Raw genomic sequence first — 21,353 nt, 5'->3', positions numbered from 1 at the left:
GTTATCATTATCATTATTAGTTTCTTCTTTTCTGTTCTATTAAACTGTTCTTATCTCAACCCACGAGTTTTACTTCTTTTTCCCCGATTTTCTCCCCCATCCTGCTGGAATGGGGGGAGTGAGTGAGCGGCTGCATGGTGCTTAGTTGCTGGCTGGGGTTAAACCATGGCATCCACATTAATCATCATGAGATGCTTGACAAAGGCTTAATAGTATCATTGACTTAAGTAAATACTGAAAACAGATTTTTCCATTTTGAAAGGGTAATTTTCTTTTTGTCCCTCTCATTTGCATTTTCCCATGGTGACCCTGATTTAGGGGTTGAATTCTTACAGCTAGATACCTACATTCTTGGATGGGGCACAGTGGTGCCAGAACTCCACCAAGACCTAGGAAGTATTTCAACAGGCTGCAACAGAGGTCTACAAAGGTTCAGCTTGGAGAGTTTTAAACTGTGCCATATAGTTGTTTTTGTCTAGCATCCCACAAATGCTAATTCTCAGCTCTGCTGAGAGAGGAGGTGTTTGACTGGGCAGAATGCCATTGTAATGTGACTATGTTTCTTCCACTACCTGTGCTAGCTCGTTTATTGCAAGTTATTCATCCTTTAGACAACCCTAGAACAGTCTGTAGGAACAGGATCTCTGTGTTAGAGAACACGTTTCTGTTTCCACTTAGCAGGAACAAAGGTTGCTGGTCATGTCAAAGGTTTTTAATTCAAAACTCTTCACTGGATAAGAGCACTCTGATCCACCCAACTACACAAATAGGCCAAATTAATTTGATTCAACTGACCAAAGCAGCGTTCAGGGGAATGCCATGATGGTTATCGGCTGTACAGTATTCCTTTGGTCCTTCCCTTGACTGCAGGATCTGCAACTATAACCCCTCTTTTCTAAACACACCCTTATGAAAAATACAGGACAAGTACTAGAATATTCTTGCCACTGTATTTATGTATTTATGTATTTTCTGGCTTTAGAGATCAATTATAACCACAGCACTGACCAGGTTCTGTTGGTTAAGCAGGACTTAGTACTTTGAGATCTTTCTGTACCACAGAGTTTGTCCTTGATACAATAAGCTCATTTTTGAGAGAGGAAAAAAGCTTTCCAGACCTCTTCAGCTTGCTTACCCATCTTCCCCCCGCCCCTTTAAAGTTAACACGCATTATGCTAACAAGGGCTCAGAAGCTGTAGCTTTGTACAATACAGAGTCCTTTGGGTGGGTTAATCAAGAGCGTGTAAACAGAACGTAGAGCTCATGTGGTTACTTCATGCATTCCAAAAGTTACTAAGCATTTTTAATATGGTTAAATTACAATATCAGATTCCTGTATATGGTCCCAGTAGACTGAAAGCAGTTTAGTCTTATGTTCAGATTGAAGTTGACCTTGCTTGTTTGCCTCTAGCATGGTATTTTCCTGTACTGCCTACTGTGAGTCTTCTGTTTCTTGCATGTCTTTGCTTAACGTGAATATCCAAAAACAGAATTTACACATCTTTTCTGCCACTTCTCATCAGAACTTTCTGTTTTGAAATTTTCATTGATCACAAGAAAAAAAGTTTCCCCTCTGCCTGCCAAACTGCTCCTCTTCACAAAGTATACTTTTGTACTCCTGCTACTGAAACTCAAGTGTTTAACTGGAGTCTAATTAAAAAATGAAGGCCAAAAAGGGTTTCACAGTGCAACATCCCAAACCAAAGCAACTCACGTAACTCTTCACTACAACTGTGTATATGAACAGTTTGAAGATTCTCAATTATCTAGTAAAGCAGTATGTGAGCAGGGTTAAGGTGCAAGCAATTTCACCTAACAAAGGGCAACAATATATACCAGAGTAAAACAACAGAAGCAGTGCACTGGGAGTTCAAAATTATCATCTCTGAAGCCTAAGCATCAAGAACATCTTCTGACACTAGGAAAGTAAATATTTTTCTGTAAGTGAACAACAAAATACAAATAGTTACAACAACTTGTCTGTGATTAACACAAATTTCCTCCTTCACAGAACTGTTCAGTTTGTAAGGGTAAGCAACTGTAAAATATTGTCAACCAACAGATGAATTATCCTGCATGAAAAAAACCAGCTACTGGTTGGAAATGGGAGATAACTCATGGAAATTCAAATAAGACTAATTCCTAGCAAAGCGCTGAGCTCTTGGATCTGCTCAAAAGAAATTATTTTGGCCAAAAATGATCTGCAAGCAAAAAGAGAATACACATTTGGAACGCAACACAATTGATTTAGCCTGTGAATGTCTCACTTCTTTCAAGAATTATTTAATTCCAAATCAAACTCTTATATTTTGGATGTCTGACAAGAGCATGTTAAAAATTCCTGTAAGGGCTAAGTGCATAGTGGCTTTTCACTCTGAAAGTAAACAGAACCGAGACATTTACAACCTTATCTATGAAAGGGAATTGCCAGCTGTGGAGAAGTATTTGAAACTTAGTGCAACAGCATCCAAACAGAAGGAAAAACAGAGCTCCCACCCCTGTAAATGATTTCATAGGGTTTTCTGTATCCAAGCAAGAAAGGACCCCTCTTTCTAATTAAAAATATGTTCTGCATAATTATGATAAATGGGAAATAAAGTGAGATGAAATATATTTAATCAAGTTAATCATTCACAAGAGAAATATAAAGCTTCATACCAAGATGATGGTTTTCAACTCAGTGCTTTAAAGGAAACCATATCAACTATTTCTGATGAAGATAAAATATTCTATAAAATAAACGAACTATTCAAATACTCAGCAAGAAATAAAAAAGGAGGCATCAATTCACCCAAAAATATATCAAAGAATAGAGAAAAGCTAGTTTCTTGTGCTAAGGGAAAGGAGCTTTTCCAGCTGGACACATTTTCCAGCTTTCTTTGGCCTCAGCTTGGTAAAAATACTTTGCTTTATCAGCTGACAATTGTTTCTGTTCCTACTGAGCTCCAGCTCAGGTCTGTATTAGAAAGCAGAAGACGAGCAGAGGCTTCACATTCCCCAAAACATTGCTTGAGAAAGCTGGCTTACAAGCAGGAAAAGAAAATGTGTATATAAGTACACGTACACACATACACACACACAGAGTAAGGTCTTTGACAATATTCTGATTTTGGGGAAACACCCAAACATAAACCAATAACTTTTTACTTCAACAATCCTTTGCAAAATGCAGTAGGAATACAATAATCAAAAGACTAAGGAGTATTTCCTGCAATTTTAGAGAAAATTACTTTTACCTAGAACTGTAAGCCACAAGCATTCAACCAAGAATTAGGCAGGCAATCCAGGTCACATTCTCCCTTTTAGAACCAGGAAGAAAACTGATAACAAAATGAAAAGAAAAAAAAAAATGGCAGGCGTACTTAAATAGCCAAATAATGCTTACAGGACTCTTCCAGGAGGGCAGTGGGAAGTCTGCATAGCAGAGACTTGAATCTGAGTCTCCTGCATTCCAGATGGCTGGTTTATGCTCATGTAAAACTTCTCCCTCTCTCACATACATGTTTTAGCTAGAAGTTGTTGGGATTTTTTTGTTTTGTTTTTAAACCTAGTCTTTGAAAACTGATTTCCTGAAGAAAGAAATCGATTGGGAGATTTCCAAGAAAACTGCACTAGAAATTAAACTGATGTACAGCTATATATACACACACAAGCACAAAGGAGTACTGTCCATAAAACCAAGAAACTGAGCAGAACCTTCTGTCATGGGTATAAGCTGCACTGACAATTCTCCAAAGCATTTGACATGTATGACAAACCACTGTCGACTCCAAATGTGATACTGAGAGTTTGTGAAACTGGAACAAGTCACGAGGATTTTCAAATTTGTCATTGATTAAAAGGCACCCCAATGTCTGACTTACCAAGTTGTTTTCCTGGGGTTTGTTAGTGCCAAAAAAACAATCACGCCTCAGGTTTACTTGAAATCATCTGTAACATAAGAGGAAGTGTCGTGGTTTAACCCTAGCTAGCAACTAAGCACCACGCAGCCGCTCACTCACTCCCCCCCCCACCCAGTGGGATGGGGGAGAAAATCGGGAAAAAAGAAGTAAAACTCCTGGGTTGAGATAAGAACGGTTTAATAGAACAGAAAAGAAGAAACTAATAATGATAATGATAACACTAATAAAATGACAGCAGTAGTAATAAAAGGATTGAAATGTACAAATGATGCGCAGGGCAATTGCTCACCACCCGCCGACCGACACCCAGCCAGTCCCCGAGCGGCGATTCCCTGCCCCCCCCCCCCTTCCCAGTTCCTAAACTAGATGGAACGTCCCATGGTATGGAATACCCCGTTGGCCAGTTTGGGTCAGGTGCCCTGGCTGGGCATGAGAAGCTGAAAAATCCTTGACTATAGTCTAAACACTACTGAGCAACAACTGAAAACATCAGTGTGTTATCAACATTCTTCACATACTGAACACAAAACATAGCACTGCAGCAGCTACTAGGAAGACAGTTAACTCTATCCCAGCTGAAACCAGGACAGGTAGCCTTAAAGAAAAGTTTAATTTAGGGAAAACAAAAGGTTAACTTCTTGGTTGCCTTGTTGGAAGGACAAATAGTTGTCTCAGAGAGTAGAAGTCAGTCAGCTAATTAAAAAATGTATTTTCTCTAGTGCTTAGAGAGAAGCTCTTTGAAGCCTGCACAAGGTAACAGAAGTTAAGAGATGCCTCCAGCGCTGGTGCTCCAACTTGGCTTACAGCACGTGATACAGGGAACAGCCCTACAGTTCACTTCCCTGCCTCCGGTCAGGATCCATCCCCCCTCAGATGGGGGTTCACCATTCTTTCCAAGGACAGAATGTCAATCTTACACTAAGTGGCTGTAGCAGTCCTGCTTCTTCCTTCCCCTGCTTTTGTCAGTTGTACAAGTACATGCCATTGCAGCAAGTTTTTAGAGAAAGAGATTGTATCTTTTTCTCCTGTAGAGCATATCGAATTTTCTAAATTTTCATTAAAATATGAGTTTTTAATGGAAACTGCAATAAATCTATAAGCATGAAATATAGTTTGATACCATCATTTTTTCTAGTTTTGAATTCCCCATTTCTTACTTCTAAAAAATAACACATTCCTGTAATATTTTCCAGAACTTATTTTGGTGTAAAGTTATGTAGTTCAAATGGTAGGTCCATCTGGCTCCAAGTTTATTACTCCAGGACAACGTTTTTAGTACAAATTTCATAGGGGAAAAGTCAGAAACATGGTGAATTACTGTTGTTCAGAATGAACCAGCCCATCTGCTCTTCTTACTATGATAATACAGTATCATTTGCATGCAGTGACATATGGGCAAAGGGTGCTAAGAACAACACAAACTAATTTCTTAATCACATTCCTATACATATATATGCACAGAAAAACTGGACTCTTAAAACTTGGATTCTGCCATAGGCAGGATGCAACTGATGACAACACCTAGGTAAAAAATATTTCATATGGTCAATGGTTGTTCTGTCTTTTAGTCTGCTAAGACAGGCACCACTTCAGAAAAGACTCTGGTGTGTCTCTTCATGGAATAACAAGATTTTTACTTTGTTTTCATGTATACATTCCCTTAAAAAATTACAAAAATATTTTGATAATTAGAAAGAAACTAAGATGTTTCAGCTATTACCTAGAGTGTTTTCTGCAAACTTCATGACTTGGCTTATGTATATCGTTTCAGCTGTGAAAAAAAAAGCTCAATTCCAATTGCATGTGTACACAGAAAAAAAAAAAACCAACAAGAAAAACTAATATAAGCTTCAGTGGTTGTTGTGTTTATACAGATAATAATAATAAAAAAAATCCTTGACAAGACAAATTGAACATGAACGATATTTGCTGTTCAATTGGGACATAAACAGGTAGGTTAAATGCCAGAATGGAATTTCCTTTGCATAACAGGAAAACTTTCTTACACCAAATTCAATTTATATTTCACCAATTCACATTTCTAATATACTCTGGGCATACCAGAAAAGAAAGTTTGATTGTTTCCAAGTCAATATATTCCAAATAAGATTATCTTGTTTCACATAGAGAAGTGTCATTTTAAGGATCTTTTTCATTGCTGAATTACTTACAAAAGTTATTTTTTGAGATGTTTAGGATTTTGTCGCTTTCTTACTTTGGGAAGAAACCAAACCTTATTCTCAAGCCGAGTAACAAAAAATTTCTATTAGGGATTTCCCTGTTAGCAGAAGCACAGCATTCAAAAATTTAAGACCAAGGAAAACTGCCCATGCTGCCAATATTACAAAAGTAAAATAAAAGGTGGATTCCAAAAAATTTCCAGTTAGTAGCAAAGTGAGAATGAGTGTCCTTTAAAGATATGACTCAAATTCCAAATTTTACTAAAATGCAAAATTGTTGTGGAATCAAAGGTAGATTTAACAAAAGGAAAGAACGATCCTAACAGAAGACGCTCAGTGCAACAGGACGTTATTATAATGCTGTGTTTTGCAAAGCAGGATAGAAGAGCACAAAGCAACATATATAATTCAAAAAAACTGAGAGCAGGGTCAGACCTCCCACCCGCACACTGCAGTCAGTCATGAAACAGCCCGCTTGCAAGCTTCTCTCAATCCAATACATTGACTTGCTGTTCATTACCTTCAGCGTAGCCGTACCAAGTGACATCACAGGCACACAAAAATCCCTAAAAATGATAATTTGCTAAACAGTTTATAAGCACTTGGCAAATAACAAGGTAATAAAGAGCCAACAGATTTGCTGAGAACAGGCCACATCGAGCTATTTTAGTTTCCTTGGCAGGGTAACTGACCTGGCGGACATGGGACAGCAGCAGTTACGATGTCTCCTGATTTCAAGAGGGCTTTTTGGCATTGCCTTCTAAGCAAGCTCGTGAAATGTGGCCCAGCTCTTGGAAAATTGTACTTAAAAAGTAGTTATCAATAGTTTGCTGTCAAATTGGAAGACCTAAATGTGCTCTTGAAAAAGGTTCAGCCTCAGGCCCAACTACCCCCAATAATTTTTTTATTGACTGAGATGATAGAATCAAACAACTATAAAAATTAGACGTGTCAAAAAACCGGGAGTGGCTGCAGGAAATTTCAAGGGCAAGCCTAGACTTCAAAGTGATTTTAGCAAATTGGAAAAAGGTTCAAAATCAAAAGAGGTAAGTTAAATGAAGACATGCTTAGAGTACAGTTCTTAGAAAATAAAAGGTCTATACACAGATTTAAAATAAAAAATAATAATGCTGACCAAGAAGGACAAATCCTTATCATGGATCACAAACTCAATGACCAACTGTGGGGAAAAAGTGTCTGCTAAAAGTCACAGATGGCTGTGCCCAGTTTTTGGCACTAGTTCCTAAACAGATTTCTTGCTGAGTTCAGAGAAGGTGAAAAAGAGAGATAAGAAGTTGGAAAACACCATTTCAAGAACAGCTGAAGAAAAGCAGTTTTCTGTAAAAGAGAGGAAAAGTTGAGCGTTATATAGACTTCCAAGACAAAAAAAGGCTGCTAAGAGGACAGGAATCAATTGTTTTCCATTTCCACTGGAAGAGTGCACTAATTAGCTCAATTTGGACAAAAGAGATTCACATATAACACTAGGAACTGTGCCAAGATGTGAACTACTTCAGTTACTTGCAGGGAGTTGTGGAATTAACTTCAGAGTTCTCTAGAGTCTATTTGTATCAGAAACGCCTAGGCACATTTAATCACCAGCACCCAGAGATAGGAGATGGATTAGGTGATCCTCATGGCTGTCCTCCTGCAGTGATTTCTAGGAAGTCCAGTGCAGACTTTGGTACTGTGATTGATTTTATGCAGAAGATGCAAAGATACTACTGTAACAATGTAATATACTAATAGAAATAGATTCATTAATTCATATTCCATACCTGCAGGGCTGTTTTAGCTTGCTCAAATGATCTGCAAAATGACATTTCTAGTATAAATTAATCTAGATGATATATGAAAGAAACAATTAGCAAATAATACAACAGGTTCATGGGGGTTTTTAAGCCTGCTGCAGCTACTCAAGTATAGGTATGAAGCCAGATTATTTTCTTCCACGATGTTACAGCTTGATCTAGAAACCTCTTCTGGTGCTGGTTATCCTGCCTTAAAAACTGATGAATTAAAACCAACCAAGGAAAACCCCATGTAGCTACTCTAGGGAATGCATGGATTAAATCGTAAGCTTTGAGGGGAAAAGCTACAAACAAGGCAACGGGTTTGCACTTCTGTGATTGATACAAAACCACTGATAAAACAAGTTGTGCAAGCTGCAGCATGAGAATAGATAGAAGGAGAAAAATCTGTGCTAATAAAACATAACACCAAGAAACAGCCAGTTTAGAATAGTCTGTCTGATGATGTGGATAAATATAGGGGAAACAGCTTATTGAAACAACCTGTTTGAAGTCACTGCTCCTGCACTGAAGAATACAGTACGTTTTTGTTCCTACAGCCTTTGGGGAATGTGATAATAACCAGTAAGACCAGTGGGATACTGCTGCTTTATAAACTCCCCAGAAAAGGGGTCTGGCTTGATCAGATCCTGCTCAGCCCTGAACCTCTGGTCTAAAGTTAAACCCAGATTGGTTATATCTACATTAGCAAGTAGGGTGATGCACCAGGAACATAACCATGATATGATATCATTGCTGTTGGGAACCCAACATCCATATTGCACACATTTTTGGGGCACATGAGAGGGAAGGAAGAATGAATTACATCCCAGCCCAAACAATTGAAGTGCAACAGGTGGGGTCCCAGAGCACATCCCCCAGCTTCGTGTCATTCAGAAAGAATCTAGTTTGGGTGCTCCAAAGGAACTCTGCTGTGAGAAATTACAAAATTCATCCTCCTGATGCAGACACTTCCCTGAGGGGCCTCCAGATACACCACAGTGATCCAGCTCTATGCTAATCAGCTTTGGAAATCAAAAATAAAATTTAAAAAATGGCACTAGTCTATTACATTTACTACAATATTTGGGTAATTTCCTTTCATATTAAAAATCCTATTAAAACACAAATTGTGCAATAAAAGTTCTACAAGATATTTTTTGTTTTTAATGCCAACTGCTAATCATACACTGTTATTACAACTTAGAAAATAGCATTGTTCTACTCTGAAATTGATCAAAACTGTTTCCTTTCTGATCAGGAAATATGAAAGCTAGAGGGTGCCCTAGTAATACACACTGCAAGATACACTGATTCAAATTCAGAATGTTTTATGCATTCAAAAGAACAGTAGATTAGTCTTATTCATACTGTTTATACACCTCCTCAACCCATTGTCTTCTATATTTTCAACAAGAAATCAGATTGAATTACTTGATTAATAAACTCGAAATACATGTAGAGGGTTGTTTTATTTGTACAAGTGGTATAATACCAGTGAAACTCATTTTGATAGCATGGGGAACCCATTAATGAGAGGAAAGTAATCTAAACCACATCTCCTACACCTAACTCTTGGTGAAAGTAAAATGGGCTGACAAAAATCTTGTGCTGCTCCTCATTTTACAAATTCTTTAATTTCTTCCCTTTCACTTTTAATGGCATGTCAGTACTAGATTAAATTTACATTTACAAGCCCAGAGGACACTCCCAGAAAAAAGAAAACAAAATGAGTGCTTGATAACCCTGCCTGCTTACTGAATGCCAGGCAAACTGAGAAACACATTAGCCAGATGTCATATTGAAAGTTCCCCCCCTAGAAACAGGCAGCATTATGCAGAGGGGTCCTTTTTGTGATCTGAGCCAATCCAACAGAATTAAAAAAAATTGTCAATAAAAGCACTTTGTTAACTTTCAATTTTTAAAGGAAAAATAAAAAAAAGGGGGGGTGATCTTTGCAAGTGATATACCTTCTGCAGGGATTTTTGTACTACTTTCACTTCTGAAGCTTGCAGTATCAAGGCTGTTGGTGAAAAGCTGTTTGGTAGATCAAACTCTCTGTGCAAGACTGTGTTTGGAAGTGTTGATCAATAAATAAAATACTGCTACCATTCCAGCTCAACTAATTTCAGTCATTTGTTGGGGATTTAAACAATGAAGCAGAACTGGTTGTTTTTTTAGAGTGAAATTTTTAAGAAAATGCACTTTTCTACCTCCCTACTATCACAAAGTTTTTAATATTCCCAATTGGGGGGGGGGGGGTAATGTTACTTCTTATAAAATATTGTTAAGTGGATGCAAGAGTTTTCAACTTGTAGACATAGATTTATCTAAAAATTGCTCATAAATTTCCCCTGATATATACTCAGTGGAAAAAATCCCCAAACATTTTTAAATAAATTCAACACAAAAACCCTTAAGTTTATTCTTTCATGAAGCAGGGGAAAGGATTCTTTCTTTGACTATCTATATCAAAGGGGAAATTATGAAATAAACTAGAAGTTATAGAGATTTCAGGCAGAAAACTCTAAAACAGATCAGTAGAGAAAAAATACCTCCTGTTTTAAAAGGCATGTGTAAAATCATTAATAGTTTTCTGTTAACTATGGCAAACACAGTAACAGAGCAAGTAGATCTCTTCATAATTATAAAATTTGATTGGAAAAAAGCCTAAACTGATAACTTTTTTTATTAAGCTTCCCGCTTCCCTCTGAGTTACTCAAATTCCACACACACCCTTCCTCCCTCCTTTTTTTTTGTTTTGTTTTGTTTTACACTGAAACCATTGCCATGATTTCCTACATCCTGGCACTGGGAGTATCCCACATTTTGCAGCTGCTGCTCGAATCCCAACTTCTCTGCTTTCTTATAGACTGTTCTTCAAAGCCGAGCCGCTGGCACATTGGCATGCACAGGGAGGAAGTTTTCATTGCTGCTGCCCATAGCACAGCTGCTCTATGCACAGCTAAAGGACTTCAGGGTACAAGGCTTTCATACCAACATGTTGCACAGATCCCAAATTCAACACAAGATCTTTTCTTCACACAGCCTAGGAAACAGAGAAAACCCTGTGCACAACACCAATGCATGGGAAGCTCCAGGATGGGCACGAGGGTGTCATATTGGAGACATCAGTGGAGAACCACGGTCCCTGCATTAAAGTCACCCCAGGAAGCCTCCCTTCATGCACTAAGGCTTATGATGATGTCCAAACACTAAGTATGTTTCTCTCTTCTTTTATAGCAGCCATAGTAACTGCAGATCCAAAGGGAACTTTCAGCAACTTTTGAAAGGATAGATAATCTAGGTACTGAACACACTGCCCTAGAGCCAAAATCCACTCTTTTCAATAAAAGTTAAAGCCAACCAGTTTTTATGACTTTCTGAATATAAAAATCAGAAACTCATTTTAAAAAATTAAAATATTTTAATTTGCTCTCTAGAGAAAATGTAAAGAATATACTGGAAAACACTTCTGAAGGATGTAAAAGTCAAAAATATTTTCCAGAAATATCTTTTGACAGAAAATCCTAACCTCTTCCTTATACTTTGCTTTTAATTTCTAGTATTTTAGTCTTCTCAGTACTAGTTAACTGAGAGGTTAATCTAGATTAGTAGGAAAAAATATGCTGAGATCATGCAGTGGTTGAATCAGGTCATATAGCAGTGAAACCTCCCTTGCTAGAAATATTCTAGACTTGGCTTGACAGGACCCTGAATAACCTCATCTAAAGCTCTGTTTTTAAGAGAAGGCTGAACCAGATAGTCCCCAGGAGTCTTTTCCCATCTAGGCTTTTCTATGGTTCTACATAGCAAGAGTTGCAATGTTTTAGTCTCAATACCTCTGGTCAGTGGATAGTGACTAATTTTGTACCCATGTTGAACCTAAATCAAGGTATTTTAGATCAAGGAAAGAGGAAAAAAGAAAGAGAACAAATGGGACAGGGTTCTCTGAGGAAATCCCACACTTTGCATCCATCTAAATGTGCAATAAAACAAATCCTTCTTTAACAATTTTTTTTTAGTTGTTAAAACCTCTAATCAACACTGTAGAGTACCCTTTTCATTTTAAATCAAGCATTAGGATATCTGGATTTAAGTGTTCATAGTTTATTTTACTAGGCAAATTACTCATATTACTTCATGTTTATTAACCAGTATTATTGCTTAAAAGTAACAAGGCTAGATTGTGCCTATAAATCTATTACTGGAGTTGTGCCATCAGGTGTGCTCTAATCACCTTACACCTCACAGGAAATATTGCGGTTCGAAAACAGCTGAAAACAAATAATTACTCAACTAACAAACTGTTTATTTTACACTGGTGTAGTTGCTACCTAGCGAAGGATTTTAAGTTACTTTTGCATTACTCTTTATACTTTCAGAAATTTCTGGAGAAACTGATCTGGTTTTGGCATGCCTTATTATCCAGTCAGGCTTTAGATATTTCATACTTGAATTACTTTCGGTATCAAATTTACAGCTCGCATCAATGCCTCCAAAAAACCAGAAAAGGTCCTATGTAAACATGGAGAAAATACACCTGCGTTCTTGCTTCTCTGCTTTAGCGCAAACCTGTATCCCTCATGTAAACTATGGAAAAGCAAGGTCTGACATTCCAGAAAATATTGATTTTGTGAAAGTATCATTAGTGCCATTGATCACTCAGGACATGATTTCAAATGTGTTTCAGTGACAGAGTACACAAACTCAGTCAGACTTTGATAGAAACTGTGTCCATGCTTAAATCTGAATAGGTTCATGGATTTTTTTTTGTTGTTGTTGTTTGACTGCAGGGCCATGTATTTTGTTAGAAAAGGTTCTGCACCCATATAGGTAGATAGTTGCACAACCTGAAGTCAGATTCAGTCCAAAAATACACAGGCTGCAGCAGAGATTAATACACAGTATTGCATCAAGGCACCTTCTTTCCTTGCCTGATTGCAAGCACTCAAGCAGTCACCTTTCCACAGCACTGGTGGTTCCTGTTGGTATCTTACCAGTAAGTTTTCTCCCTGCCTTTATTTTTTAAAAGTCTAGAATCTACTTCCAAGCCCTTTTCTCCAGGAATACACACGAGAAATACTGAAAAGTTACTCGTATGTAAATCTGTGGCTAATAAAAAATGAAGAGCTTTTTACTCCTCCTCATGATTCCCTACTGCCATTTTCTCTTGCTCTTTAGCAATCAGTGAAAGTTAAAAAAAATTTCAAAAGTAGAACACAGAACAGAAAGGAGGCACTTAAAAAAAAAGTTAACCAAAGCAGTTAACTGCTTGGAGTTGTTACTCTCAATTAGATATTTGGTGCAACATGTTCCAGTTCCAAAAGCCCCAGCTTATCTGTCAAAGGAAAAATGCATTTAGCAGAACCTGGGTGAAATCCCAACCACAAGTAACCATAATCATGCCAACAGCTGCCCTATCAAACAGCTGTTCCATGGTCTCTGTCCTTAACCCAGGGGAATCACAACACTCCTTTCCAGCAGCCACCTTGTTACCGAAGTACTAGCAAACACAAATATTTTAGCCTATGCTTCTTTACTTTTAGGTCCTATGACTTAGCTGCATGCATGAGCTGATATCTTCCTCCTCTTTCAGCTAAATGCAAATTAGTCATGATCTGTAATAATCTAAAACATTACAGTGAGGAATGAAAAAAACCAAAAAGTCTGTGTTCAGTATCAGACATGAAGGCCTTAATGCCAACAGTTATTTCAAGAGCTTACTAGAGCATTCACACAAACAAAACATTTGAAAGCCAGTTTGTGATGTTCTCTTAAGAGCATGTGAGGTTCTTCCTTTAAAATAAAATTGATTAAACCATGATTTCTGAAAGTGATTACTATCTAAAGGTAGTTAAGTACAACAGATGGATACAATGCTAGAAAAAGTATGATAAATCTTCAGATGACATCAAGGCAGGGAAGAGGACAAAGAGGTTTTTTTGGCTGTTCACTGGAAAACTGAAAGCCCAGGGAATCAGATCCAGGATTCACATTCTTGGTCCACGTCAAGGCATCATAGTTCAGTCAGGGAACAGAGTCATGACATTGTTGGCCTAAATCAATATTGCTCTGTTACTTTTGGTAAACCTGTGCAGATTAGTAGGAGGCCTATAATAATTAGTCAATTCATGCAGCACACAGGACATTTGTGATTTAACTGAAGCATTACAGGCAAAGCACATCCTGGTTGCATTAATTCCAATGGTGAACAAATCAGAAGAAATCATTAAGTGACATGCATTCCTAAAAAGTAAGTTTGATTTAATTTGTGCTAATATCTATTGCCTTAGCATGCCTTTATTGTGTGCTAACCTACTAGTATAGTATACAGTTAGTTCCAAGTAGCATGCTTGAAGGTATCCAATCTTCATTTACTACTCTTGCACAGGTAGAAATTTAAGTCAATATTGAGCTTCCTCTGCACTCCAGTGACATAGAAAAAAAAGTTAGCAGCCACGCAAACCTTGAGTATGTTTTGAGTCCCTAACTTTGCAAGGTGAACTAATTTCAGTGAGAGGTGGTGGTTCGTGGATTGTTTTTGGTTTTGGTTTTTTTTTTTTGACAATATCTTTTTGGTGTGCTGGAAATAATTGTTGGAAATAGGCACAACAATAGGTGAGGCATTAACAGTGAATCAATCTGCTGCTGACAACCAGTGAACTAGAATTTGTAAAACTGCCCAGAGCGATATGTTTTCATTTAATATTTAGTTGTCTGAAAACAACAAATTCTTCTTACAAGATCTTGGCTACTCTAGCTTGCGTTTAGATATCATAAGAATAATGTTCCCTGTGAAGGTGTGGGAATGTGCTGACTTATACTAACACAAGTTTTATGCAGGGGCTGAACCCCAAACCAATTCTTTTCTATGACAAGAGCTAGATCTCAAATCAAATTTCTTACTTGGACCCTCAACACATAAGTAGTGATGTTTGTATAGGAAGGGCAAGTTTAATATTAAACTTGAGCTATCATGTGAACATCTGTTTTGGAGTGCTAACGAAAAAAATTGCAAAAGTTGAGGAAAAATTTTCCTTGTGTATTCTTGCCGAAACAAAAGGAAATATGCTTACAAGGCTATAAATACCTGCAGTTTGGAGAGTTCACTGTAAAGTTTAAATAATTACAGGATAGGAATGTAATGGGAAAAGTGTCTTTCCCGAAACAGATGGCAAAGTAATGTATTCAATACAGTTAGCACATTTGAAGGCTCTCTGGGAATTAGTTCAAACAAACTTGGAAAACAAGAATGTAAGCGCACTCAGGGAAAGGAGTTATAACATTGCCCTAATTTGGGAAAAAGGATTGATTGGATAAGAGATCTGGGTCAGTATTAGCTACTGCAAAGACCAGAGAAAGTGAAAGAAATCAAAAACCCATGGAGAACTTCGCTAACTCATATCCATAGTATACACAGTGCTGTAAGAGGCAGAAACGGTTCATATTTATCAATGCAATTGGAGCCAGTATTTTGTTCTAAATGCTATCGTCCCTCCCTCTTTGGTGAAGGGATGTTATAAAAAGTTCAAGTAGAGGCATAAATATTCTGATTCGCATTTGAAATCCATTTTGAGGCCTCCTGCAAGACTAAGATGCAAAAAGGGATTAATCTTGTCATAAACATTTTTTCATACATATTTATATAGCATATGAAAAGCTGCTTCAAAGCTGCTCTGCTATATGTAGGCAAAAATGAATTTTCCTGCATGAAAATGAGAGGAAAATAATTTCATATCCATCTTTGACTATGTCAACCATTTCCAGTATCATGGCAATTATTCATTCACAAACTCAATTTCTCCCTTTTCTTCTCCCCCTTAGGTAGTGGTGGTCTGCTAGAATCTGTCCAAGTAGAGTGGTGTTTTCTGTACCATGCTCAAGGACTAACAAGCAACCAGGTTACCCAACTTTCAGCTAATTTAACAGCTAAAGGACTAGAGGCAGAGCTCTTCTCAGGCACAGTAATGCACCCTGGATTATTATTCAGGAGAACAAAAAGTTCTGAACAAAGACCAAGACGTCCTGAAAAAGTGAAGAGTTGATTGAGAGAAGGAAGGAAGAGTTTGCATCTTTGATTTCTTCTTCCCTTTACAGTTTAAATTTGAGATGCTTGGTAAGCTCTGATGCAACTTGATCTTTCAGCCTTCTATTTCTAACAGTTTGTATTTCTAGCTCAGCTTCTACTTGTTCTCTTCTTTTTGCAGATCCCTGCCAGTTACCACAGCAAATGCTCTTTTAACTCACAGAAGCAGCTTATGTCTCCCCACTGGCAGCAAAACCTTGCTTTTCCTTCTTGTTTTGAAAGCATGATCATGTCTATACACTTCAGCCTGAGAACAAGCAACTCTGCAAGCTCAGTTTCATCTTTCTCTCTCATCTCTTCCAAAACCAGAGATGCAAAAGCCTTTTTTTTTTTTCTTTTTTTTTATGGAAGCTTGGCCTTGTTACCAAAAATGTCCCAGAAGAACCATTTTACTGATTTTGCCTTATGCTCAGAATTCTTTTTCTTGACAAGTTAAACATATCATCTGAATTGTGTACACAGCACATTAGATATGTTCCCTTACTTCCAGAACCATGTTATAGCTGCAGCCAACCAAACATCTGTGGTATAACTGTCTGGTTCGACAATTAGTTGGATTTTCTTTTATGAAAGAAAACCCAGAAATATGAGCAGTTCTGTTCCAGGGCTGCATTTGCAAGTTTTAAGCTTCCTGAGGTAGGATGCTATGACTTACAAGCTAGTCTTCTTCCCCACACACCCCCCATGAAAGCTGTTGCACTATTAGTGGTGTTCCTTTGTGATTTGTCTCAAGCCTGAAGTCAAAATTAAGTTGTCAAAGAAGAGTGAATTTGACTTACCACTTCAGCTCTGGGCGGAAAAGCAGCTCTATCAAGCTTGACCCACCATTAAACATTTGTGGCCAAGAGCCAAAAAATGTGATCTTTTGGAAGTTAATTGTGAGGTTTTGTCTTTCCTCCTAACAAATTGCTCAGCAGCTCTTCCTCCACAGGATCGCTTAATGAGCAGGCTCAGTTCATCAAGACAAATGAAGTTTCTTTTCCCTGTGCAAGGACTGCTACTTTGGAAGATGAGATTTACCCTATTCCTAAGAGAAGCACTAAAGGCTTGTACAATCAGCAACCCAGGGATTATGGAAGTGTGTGGTGGGTTGCTAATCCTACAGAGCAGATCACAGCCTAGAAAGTCACAGAAAACAGCAAACTCCTTTCCTCCCCAACATGCCCCCACTGTCCAGTGGCAGGCTTAATTACTTTTTCCCCTGGAGTTTCAGGAAGGAGAAAAAAAAAAACTGAAAAAAAAACCCAAAACAAAACACAAAGCCAGAACCAAAGCACAGCTGATCAAGATGTGTTTTCATCTAATAACTTGTTACCACTGGAAGAAAGGTGGCTTTCCTCCCTTCTTTCCTTTCTGCCAGGCCCTGTATCATACTGTTCTGACCCCGGCACCTGTGGAAACCATTCAGTTCACTTACATTCACTGAACTATTGTGAAGCCTGGGGACAGGGAAGGCAGGTCGAAATAAGCCAGAAGCAAAAGAAAAAAACAGAGGGAAACAGAGTCCAACCTCCAGCACGAAAGACATGTTAACTCAGCTCCAAAACCATCTGATACATATTTCTCAGTGGTCATCGTAATGTTTGCTCAAAAACCGTAGAAAGACTGTCTCAGTTATCTACCCAGGGAGCCTGAGATGCCATTACGAAGCTAGAGAGTAAAGGCCATTGCACAGTGAACACAGGTTGGCATGGGATATGAACGTGTGTGCCTGGGTTTGTGCCACCATAGCAGCTTCTTGTATATGAAGCGAAGTGGGCCTGATATTTCAAGAGTGCCATGGAGGACCTGCTAACACTTTTTGTTTGTAGTGAGCACTGAAATGAAGGGGTTTCTTCCCCCACCAGAAAAGCCACCTTTCATTAAATAAAACTCAAGGTGGCCAGGTAATACAGAACAAAATAAAAAGGGTTTATAAACAACCTTCCCCTGCCAGTTGTGTCCTCACAAGGCAGACTCTTTCTTTCAGCTTGGCTTTGTCTCAGTCCAGACTGCAGGGAACTTCTCACAGCCCAGAGGCCAGGCTCTGTGCTGGCTCCTGCTTGCCAGCCGCTTCTGGTCCTCATGATGCTGCAGACTCCCTGCATGTGAACTCTCACCCCACGCTGCCCTCCCACACCAGAGGTTGGGAGCTTGTCCTCCCTGAGCACATCCGCTTATTTTCAAGGAAGCGTCCATCTCCCTCCCCCCCATCCACAGGGTCTCAGTCAGAGAACCTCCAATGAAGAATTAACCGATGAAACAGGTATTTGTCTCATAACAAGAGAAATCAATTCTATCTCAGTTCAAGATTTTCCTTAAAAGGCCCAAATCCAAGGAAATATTTTTCTTATTCAGTGTAAAACGTCTACTCGTGTTTCCTCTGGAAGTTTTAATAAAATTAAACAGATCCAGGCAGCAGTACAAACCACAGCAAGCTGCTTCAATGTGTGCATAACAGTCCCAAAGTGGCTTGCAGATCACTGAAGATTCACAGAAAGCAGGTGACTGAATTATCCCAGGATTGCTGATACCTCAAGTTAAAAAACAAACAAACAAACAACCCCCCCAACCAAAAAAAAACCACAAAAAAAAAAACCACAAAAAAACCCAAAAACAAACAACCAAACCCCCCAAAACCACAACCAAAAAACCCTTTTTTCTCCCCCTCTACCAGTCCCCAACCCATTCAGTCTTCTTGGACCCCATCTTGCTTTGCAAGTTTCAGTAGCATGTGGCAGCACATTATCTTTGTTTGAGAAGAGATCTGCTCAGCAGGTCTTTCAGGTCTGCTTTTTTTTCCCTGAGATGGTGAAAGGTAGATTGATTTGCACCAGTACTTCAGCCAGTCCCTGACTTCCCATTTGCTTTTTCACAGATTTTATGACGGACATGAACTGTATGGCTGCCAGACTTTTATGACTTCATCTGCAACATTTACCATGTGCCTTTCCCAGTCTGAGCTTGTTTACTGCAGTGTCAGTCTCTGCCAGAAAAGGTGAAGGTTATTTTATGGCTACGCAGATGATTGCTTTGCACTCTGTACTGTCAGTTATGTCCCCTGATTTGCCACACAGCTTCCCGAAACACACTTTCCAGGGATTCCTGATGACTTCCCATGCTGTTCACACTTTGCCATCTGCTGCCCCAATACCACTGTCACAAGACATGGGTCTTTTGGTGAGATGGAGCGAGAAAGTCCTTTTTTGCATTCAATGTCTCCTTCGTTTCTGTCTGCCTCCAAAGCCATATTTTTTCACATTCTGGAGCCTTTCAGAGGGTGTGATACAGAAAATAGCTCCTGCATCTACAACAGATGCTGCCCAAGTTGCAATGTCATGACCGGCACACAAAAAAAGCAGGACAAGAGTCCAGGCAAGAACAGGAAATAAATGACGAAGGAAAACATCCCCCCATAAGGTCCATCATAACAAAACTAATTTTCTAATAGAGAATGCTGTATATAGTGGAAGGTAGCAGTACTTGTAGCAGAAGAGACACTTGGGTTACAAGGAGCAGCTAGAACCAGTGAGGTGGAAAGAGTCAGAGTTACTAATTGAAGAATTTGGAAGGTTTCCATGACTGCAAAAAAGAATTTGCAAAGCACCAAAGGCAACCCAAAAACTGCCTGCAGAGTCACTGTGAGCAGCCCCATCCCTCTTGGGAGAGCAAAGGGGAGGAGCAGTTGCTTATGGCCATGGCTGTGCTTAACTGTTACTGCCCAAGTGCAAATACTGGCTCTGCTCCTGATAAGGTGTCATTGGTACCTTCCACTCTGTTTTTATGGCTCAGTGTCTTATTCCAAGCTGTATTTCACAGCTGCAGCATTGCATGGAGGCCACAGACTCTGAAAATTTCTTTGCTATAATAATTAAACCGACTGTGATATATCCCTCCTAACATCTTAACTGAGCTGCTTTTTCAGAGAAAACAATTCTTCAGTACTTTGGAAAAATGAACTGCAGGTCCCAAAGAAATTCCCTGAAGGGCTTAAAATTCTTTTGAAAATAAATATGGCCTCCAGATCCTAAGTAGCTGTGATGGGTTGACCCTGGCTAAACGCCAGGTGCCCACCAGAGCCGTTCTATCACTCCCCCATCCTCAGCTGGACAGGGGAGAGAAAAATATAACAAAAACTTGCGGGTCGAGATAAGGACAGGAGAGATCATTCACTAATTACCGTCACGGGCAAAACAGACTCAGCTTAGGGAAAATTAGCTCAATTTATTACAGATCAGCCAGAGTAAGGTAATGAGAGAATAAAACGAAATCTCAGAACACCTTCCCACCACCCCTCCCTTCTTCCCGGGCACAACTTCACTCCCGGATTTCTCCACCAAGCCCCCCCAGCGGCACAAGGGGGACAGGGATGGGGTTTACGGTCATCACACGTTATTTTCTGCCGCTTCACCTCCTCAGGGTGAGGGCTGATCACACTCTTCCCCCGCTCCAGCGTGGGGTCCCACCCACGGGGTCAGTCCTCCACGAACTTCTCCAACGTGGGCCATTCCCACGGGCTGCAGTTCTTCACGAACTGCTCCAGCATGGGTCCTTTCCACGGTGTGCAGTCCTTCAGGAGCACACTGCTCCAGCGCGGGTCCCCCACGGGGTCACAAGTCCTGCCAGAAAACCTGCTCCACGGGCTCCTCTCTCCGCAGATCCGCAGGTCCTGCCAGGAACCTGCTCCAGCGCAGGGTTCCCACGGGGTCACAGCCTCCTTCGGAAACCCACCTGCTCCGGCGTGGGGTCCTCCACGGGCTGCAGGTGGATATCTGCTCCACCGTGGACCTCCCTGGACTGCAGGGGGACAGCCTGCCTCACCAGGGTCTTCACCACGGGCTGCAGGGGAATCTTCGCTCCGGCGCCTGGAGCATCTCCTCCCCCTCCTTCTTCATTGACCTTGGTGTCCGCAGGCTTGTTTCTCTTACATGTTCTCACTCCTCTCTCCAGCGGCTGTTTCTCACTCTCCCAACTTTTTTCCCTTCTTAAAAATGTTATCACAGAGGCGTTACCACTATCACTGATTGGCTCGGCCTTGGCCGGCGGCGGGTCCGTCTCAGAGCCAACTGGTATGGGCTCACTCTCTCTCGAACACAGGGGAAGCTTCCAGCAGCTTCTTACAGAAGCCACCCCTGTAACCCCCCCCGCTACCAAAACCTTGCCACATAAAACCAATACAGTAGCATATTAAGCAAAAATGTACTTAAATTTGTTAATTGTGTCATACAGTCTTGAAATGCTTGGGAGAATACTGGAGTTTTCCAGTAGTTAAGTCTGTATCCCTACTGTTCTTTGAAAGTGATTATCAACTTATTTCTCCCCAAACTATTATCATAGTCACAGTTTCCTTGTCACACACTGCTCAGATACATCTGACACATGAATGGAAAGATATCAATCATTTACAAAGTGA

The sequence above is a fragment of the Buteo buteo genome, chromosome 5 (assembly GCF_964188355.1).
Source record: "Buteo buteo chromosome 5, bButBut1.hap1.1, whole genome shotgun sequence".
Classification (NCBI taxonomy): Eukaryota; Metazoa; Chordata; class Aves; order Accipitriformes; family Accipitridae; genus Buteo; species Buteo buteo.
This window is presented reverse-complemented; position numbering follows the sequence as displayed.